Below are 7008 nucleotides of genomic sequence, written 5' to 3' on the forward strand. Positions count from 1 at the left end.
CTTTACTGATGAAGACTCCGAAACCAACAGGAACCATGAAATACCTACTGGAAACATGAAATAACCCCCAAGCTTGGATTCACTTGTGCATGTGGTGCCCTTTACACCCAATGACACCTACTGGCCAATTTTGGCATTTCAAGGGGTAACATCCCTCTCTAGGAAAATACAAGAGAAAACAAACCGAATATATACATTTAGGTTTGAATACAAAAGCAGCTAGAGGAAGTACAGCTATTAGAACCCTGCTGCAGCTATGCTCGACTACTGAGAACCAGGTGTTATTCTATCAGCGATGAGAACGCTTAATCATCCGTTCATGTTGGGTAAAGCAATTGAACGCAACCAAGTGTGCACCCCCATGATATAGTGCCCCTGAGGGCTTGCCTCAAGTGTAAGACGGTCCACATAAGCTGTGTCTTTAATGTCAATGGCGACTTTACAATTCCGTTCACTATCTGACTTATACTATTTTCCTATACTGTCTTAAAAACCTGAGGCCCAATACATATTCAAGTTCAGTCAATGTTTCCCCTCACTTACCACACTCCCTTCACCCCAGAGAAGACATAAACCCAGCATTTGCTGAATCAAACGGAAGGCCATCGGTTCTTTGTGGGAGCTAAGTATTCAATTCCTATCTATTTCAGTCGAGACTATTTGACCTCTAAGGAGTTCACTGTTGTTCACAGAGTGTGAATCTGGAGGAACTCTGATTCTAGGAGGGGCTTGCTCTTCTCATACTGGTTTCATTGCATCTCAGGTACTCATCCTTCCAAATGGATGCCTGAGTGGAGGGGAGGGAAGAGCAAGTGCTTGCTAGGTAGGTCCCAACCTGGGAAAAGGCTTACCTGGGCTTGGTGCATTTTGGTCTGAATGGCTTGGAAATGCCCCTTGGGACGCGTGGATTCTCACGACCTCTTCCAAGAATATGAGCGTTTTGATCATCTCTGCCATCTCTTTTCTTTAGACGTCAGGGATCTTGGACCCGTTCTTGGAGCAGAGAATGGAGGAACTTCCTCAAGTCCACGTTGGCACTCCGTATGTACCTGCCAGGATCAGCGAGGTTCAATATGTCTCATGAATGTCTTTCGAGCCTGGTATCCTCTACAGCTGTCTCCAGGCCAGTATTCTCCATTGTAGCAGAACATCTCTCATCAATGTGTTCGCATCTCTCCTCAATCCGTGCAGCCAGCTTTTCGGCCTGCTTCTCTTCGTGTCTCCCATAAAGTCGACTTCAACAGGACTGGGCAAGTCAGAAAGTACCTCGGAGCCTCACCAGTAAGCTGATGACAGGCAGATCTTCCACTGTCTGCCCTTTCAGGTTCTGGAAACTGACCCGTGAACTCAGGTCTTTGGGCAGCAGCAGTATCTCGAACTGACACAGCTTCCCGGACCAAAGAGCAAAGGCAAGCTCCACAGAGGGCGGCAGCCCCTCCATCACACTGATCCACCCACAGAACTCTGCCTGGTTACCTAGGATCCACCAGCCACAACAAGCCTCGCGGTACACACCAACATTCCACCTGGAATCCAACCGGTAACTGCCATCCCCAATGGCGGCTGCATCTTGTCAGTGTTGGGGGAGGGGCTGCCTCCAACGAGAGATTCCTAAGGTAAATGTGATTCTACGCACTAGCGTCCCATGGGCCTTTTTCCTTCCCTCTTTCCTTGTGTTCAGATCTGTATGCACAGTACCAACGGAGGGAAGCGTGTCCGTTTTCAGTTAATGGTTTCACACGTCTTTCAACTTTCTAACAGTTCACAGAACACAGAGACCCACAAAAGGAAGCTTATGTTCCTGTGATATCCGTACACCCGGAATTCATACCCGTCGTTTGATTTCTGCTGAAACGCCCGCAATCTCAGGACATGGATCCATTGGTTTCATGGGGGCTGAAATTCCTAGAAATGAAACCAACCCCAATGTGCACTTTACTGTCTGTCTCTTTTGCTCTTAGTACACTTTTGCAGAGCTACTTGTCTTTGTTATAGGCTTATGCTATTTCTTCTCTACGTAGGGTAGAATATGGCATTCATTCTTCCTGTTGGAAGGCATGCAAGTCTATATCACCGGCCAGGAATCCATTTGATTCCAAATCGGCATTTGGGTTAGGTCACGATATGCTTTTATGAATCAATATTTACGAATATAAATGCAGGCCTCTGATTTCCGAATACAAGTGTGCTGAGTACATGTAAGCCGCCATACTGGGTCGATGCGTGCTGAATGATCCTTGACATCACCTTGAGTATTTTCTTTTGAATAATCATGGTTCCCTTGGTATATGTCAGCCATCCGTACCCTTTTGTTGCTTGTTTGTTGGCTTGATTCTTTGTTGGTCTGCTTCTCGTTTGTTTTGCAAACACGTCAGGCCATGCATCGCTCCGTTCGCTTCCAACAGAGAGTCATATAAGCTGATTCACTTAAGAGAGTGCTTCCAATCACCTATGATTTCCTGCTTCCCTCTCCCATCTTGAGGCTTTTGATGTCCTCCTTGCCTTCTTCTTCTTTGCCACTCATACTCTTCTTGCATTTCCAATAATGGTTTTCTTCTTTCCATTTCATCTTGCTGCTTTTCTATTCAGGGGAGAATTCTCTACCTGTCTTTTAGGATAAGTTTCGAACTGCTGAATTCTTTTAAGATTGGCCGCTCTGTGGAATTCTCTAGCTCTGCCGTTATGAGAAATGGCGGTCATGTGACCTAGGCTACCCTAGATGGCAGCATTTGGCCATTCAGGATGTGGTCTATGTCCTGGCACTCCTCCCTGTCCTGTAATATTGCTGCCGAGATATCAGCTGAAACCCCTCTGGAGGTTCTCTTGTGACTATGTTGCTTTCCTCCAGGCGCATTTTAAATCACTGGGATGCTCATGAACTTTGTTGATTTGAATCCTACAGCTGCTGGTTGGTCTATTGGGATTCCACCTGCTTTGGGCGCTGTGTACTTCCTGAATTCGCATAGATGAATCTTTCTTGGCTTTCAGCAAGTTTCAGTCTGATTTTTCGACAGATACATTTTCAGACATTCTCTGTTTCTTTATCTCTTGCTTGTCCATCTGGGACTCTTATGAATCCTAGTCTTTCATGCCTTCTCTTACCCCAGGATTCAACATCAATGTTTTCATTGGTTTGCACTTGCTTTCCTGTGTCTGCTTCTGACCGAGGGATTTCTGTTCCCCTGTCTTCACAGTCATTCACGCATCCCTCTGCATTATCTAGTCTGCTTAGGACTGAATTTTAGCCCTGATATTATCTCATCCATTGAGTTTTCTGATATTATTTGGCTCGTCTTGAGACTTTCTCTGCCCCTTTTCTGGTATTCTGCCTTCTGTGATTCTGAGGCACTGTTGTTCTTCAGGGTTTCCGTAATCTCCGTTTTCAATACTTGCTCTGGATGGCGTTTTGCAGTCTAGTTGTTTGAAAGCTTATCTTTTGGGCCTTCAATCTCTTTAGAACTGAAAATGGTACTTCCTGTTTCTTTTACTGTACTTCTTCATCTCTACTGGTCAGGTAATATCAGGTATCTAATGCAGACTTCTAGGGCTTGGTTAAGTGAACAATTTAGACACTTGGCTCAACGCAATTCCATGGGATTTCTGTGAGGACACTTTCTCCTAGACATTGATGCCATGTCCTGTTCCTGTGTGTGTTGTCTGGTATATCTCCAATTGCTGGTGTTGCCTTTGTTGTGATGAACACCCCATACTATTTCGATTAGCATAACCTCATGTTGATTACGCTTATCTCATAATTCTGAAAGTACACAGGACACTTCCTCTTGTGGAAATGAAGCTTCTAAAGGTTCTCAGCTCTGCATTCTGCTCTATGTCACTTTGGAGTGTTTCCAAAGGAGCAAACTGAGAGTGCGCTTGTGCTTTGTAGTGCCACGGGAATGTCCCAATGAAACCAGTTCTTCCCAGAGCTTCTCTGTCTACAGAAACACCAGTGGAAGCATATCTATGGGTGTCACCCATCAGGGCCTGCTGGAATGATCCCGCAGACCGACCTTGGTGTCCTCGGTGCCGTACCGTGCCGGTGCCATCCAAAAGGTAGCATCCGCTTTTGGGAGATAATGCTGAAGGAAATGCTTCCCCTTCTCACGCTGTGGACTTGGACCACCCTTCCTTGTCCTCTCATCCTTGTGGCACGGGTGCACGAAGGCAACCACAGAGCTGTTGCGCACACTGTGCCTCGAACCAAACCATAATCCCAGCCCAGGTTATGAATGTAGCAGATCCTAAGGCTTTTCATTCTGATTTCAAACCCAAGGACCCCTGGATCCCTCAGACCAGATGCACGATATCTCTGATTCAGCCCCACACGTGCTCTAGTGGCAAAATGCCAAATTGGTCCCTGGTCCTGCAGATGCACTGGGTGTGGTCATGGGACATATCGATAAACTCAACCGCGTGCGCCAGTGTGGTTGCTTTCTCATTGGGGTCACAGGTCGGTTTGCTCTCTTGATAGGACCCACCACACCCCACAACGCACTCGAGATCCCTGAGACTCATCGTGTGCCGTCATCCGTAGCCCTATCCCTCACTGACCGCTGCCTCAGCTCCCTCAAATTTGGCAGCTCGGATCTTGGCCTCAGAATCAACCGTGGGGATATTTGGCGCTGGTTTCTTTGAGTTCTGTCAGCCAAGCATCTGCGGTGCACTCTTCTAACACTCAGCGCATCACTGTCAATCCCATGTCTCCTGTCCACTTGAGAGTGTGCGTCCAAGTTAAAGAGAGTTTCACCTTTGCTGCTCCATCACCAGGGGTCAGACCCTGCACTGGTTTCCATTCCCTGCTTTGCCTTCTCCTGCTTCCAGGTGTTCTGAGGCCTCATCCTGTCTTTGGAAGTTACAGACCTGTCTTCGGCAAGTGTCCTGTGCCAAGGGCTGGGTGAGTGGATGTTTCCATTGCTGTGTACACGGGAGCGAGTGAGCGCAGGTTGCACAGCTTCTCTGCCAACTGGGCATAGATGAATCAACACTTTCCAGATACATTTCACAGAAATGTGATTTTTGTTTAGCTCTTGGTTTCTATACAGCCGTGGTGGGAGGGATTGTCCAAAGACTCCAGTTTTGACATTGTGTTGATATCTCATTTGCAGCCTTGAATAAGTTTAATGGAATTGATTTACATGTTTTGGGAGCTATACGAAAACGAAGTTCATTTTTGAAACATACTAAATCGACCTAGAAGCCAGACTTGACAATTTTGGTAACATTTTGCCAGCACTAAGGAACACCTAGACAGATAGAATGCAAACTAGCAGTCCAAACTGTTAAAGGGGTCATGTCAGCCCTTTACTGTTGAAGACTCCGAAACCAACAGGAACCATGAAATACCTACTGGAAACATGAAATAACCCCCAAGCTTGGATTCACTTGTGCATGTGGTGCCCTTTACACCCAATGACACCTACTGGCCAATTTTGGCATTTCAAGGGGTAACATCCCTCTCTAGGAAAATACAAGAGAAAACAAACCGAATATATACATTTAGGTTTGAATCCAAAAGCAGCTAGAGGAAGTACAGCTATTAGAACCCTGCTGCAGCTATGCTCGACTACTGAGAACCAGGTGTTATTCTATCAGCGATGAGAACGCTTAATCATCCGTTCATGTTGGGTAAAGCAATTGAACGCAACCAAGTGTGCACCCCCATGATATAGTGCCCCTGAGGGCTTGCCTCAAGTGTAAGACGGTCCACATAAGCTGTGTCTTTAATGTCAATGGCGACTTTACAATTCCGTTCACTATCTGACTTATACTATTTTCCTATACTGTCTTAAAAACCTGAGGCCCAATACATATTCAAGTTCAGTCAATGATTCCCCTCACTTACCACACTCCCTTCACCCCAGAGAAGACATAAACCCAGCATTTGCTGAATCAAACGGAAGGCCATCGGTTCTTTGTGGGAGCTAAGTATTCAATTCCTATCTATTTCAGTCGAGACTATTTGACCTCTAAGGAGTTCACTGTTGTTCACAGAGTGTGAATCTGGAGGAACTCTGATTCTAGGAGGGGCTTGCTCTTCTCATACTGGTTTCGTTGCATCTCAGGTACTGATCCTTCCAAATGGATGCCTGAGTGTAGGGGAGGGAAGAGCAAGTGCTTGCTAGGTAGGTCCCAACCTGGGAAAAGGCTTACCTGGGCTTGGTGCATTTTGGTCTGAATGGCTTGGAAATGCCCCTTGGGATGCGTGGATTCTCACGACCTCTTCCAAGAATATGAGCGTTTTGATCATCTCTGCCATCTCTTTTCTTTAGACGTCAGGGATCTTGGACCCGTTCTTGGAGCAGAGAATGGAGGAACTTCCTCAAGTCCACGTTGGCACTCCGTATGTACCTGCCAGGATCAGCGAGGTTCAATATGTCTCATGAATGTCTTTCGAGCCTGGTATCCTCTACAGCTGTCTCCAGGCCAGTATTCTCCATTGTAGCAGAACATCTCTCATCAATGTGTTCGCATCTCTCCTCAATCCGTGCAGCCAGCTTTTCGGCCTGCTTCTCTTCGTGTCTCCCATAAAGTCGACTTCAACAGGACTGGGCAAGTCAGAAAGTACCTCGGAGCCTCACCAGTAAGCTGATGACAGGCAGATCTTCCACTGTCTGCCCTTTCAGGTTCTGGAAACTGACCCGTGAACTCAGGTCTTTGGGCAGCAGCAGTATCTCGAACTGACACAGCTTCCCGGACCAAAGAGCAAAGGCAAGCTCCACAGAGGGCGGCAGCCCCTCCATCACACTGATCCACCCACAGAACTCTGCCCGGTTACCTAGGATCCACCAGCCACAACAAGCCTCGCGGTACACACCAACATTCCACCTGGAATCCAACCGGTAACTGCCATCCCCAATGGCGGCTGCATCTTGTCAGTGTTGGGGGAGGGGCTGCCTCCAACGAGAGATTCCTAAGGTAAATGTGATTCTACACACTAGCGTCCCATGGGCCTTTTTCCTTCCCTCTTTCCTTGTGTTCAGATCTGTATGCACAGTACCAACGGAGGGA

General features: G+C 47.0%; 1 long non-coding RNA gene across 1 annotated transcript; it reads left to right on the forward strand.

Annotated features, from left to right (window-relative positions):
- Positions 1-1467: 1467 nt before the first annotated feature.
- On the forward strand, positions 1468-6528 carry LOC140692729 (uncharacterized). Its single transcript, XR_012068297.1, has 3 exons — positions 1468-1616; positions 4822-4894; positions 6270-6528. It is a non-coding gene; the product is annotated as an uncharacterized lncRNA (long non-coding RNA).
- The last annotated feature ends 480 nt before the right edge of the window (positions 6529-7008 follow it).

Source organism: Vicugna pacos, unplaced genomic scaffold, assembly GCF_048564905.1.
Source record: "Vicugna pacos unplaced genomic scaffold, VicPac4 scaffold_16, whole genome shotgun sequence".
In the NCBI taxonomy this organism is placed as follows: domain Eukaryota; kingdom Metazoa; phylum Chordata; class Mammalia; order Artiodactyla; family Camelidae; genus Vicugna; species Vicugna pacos.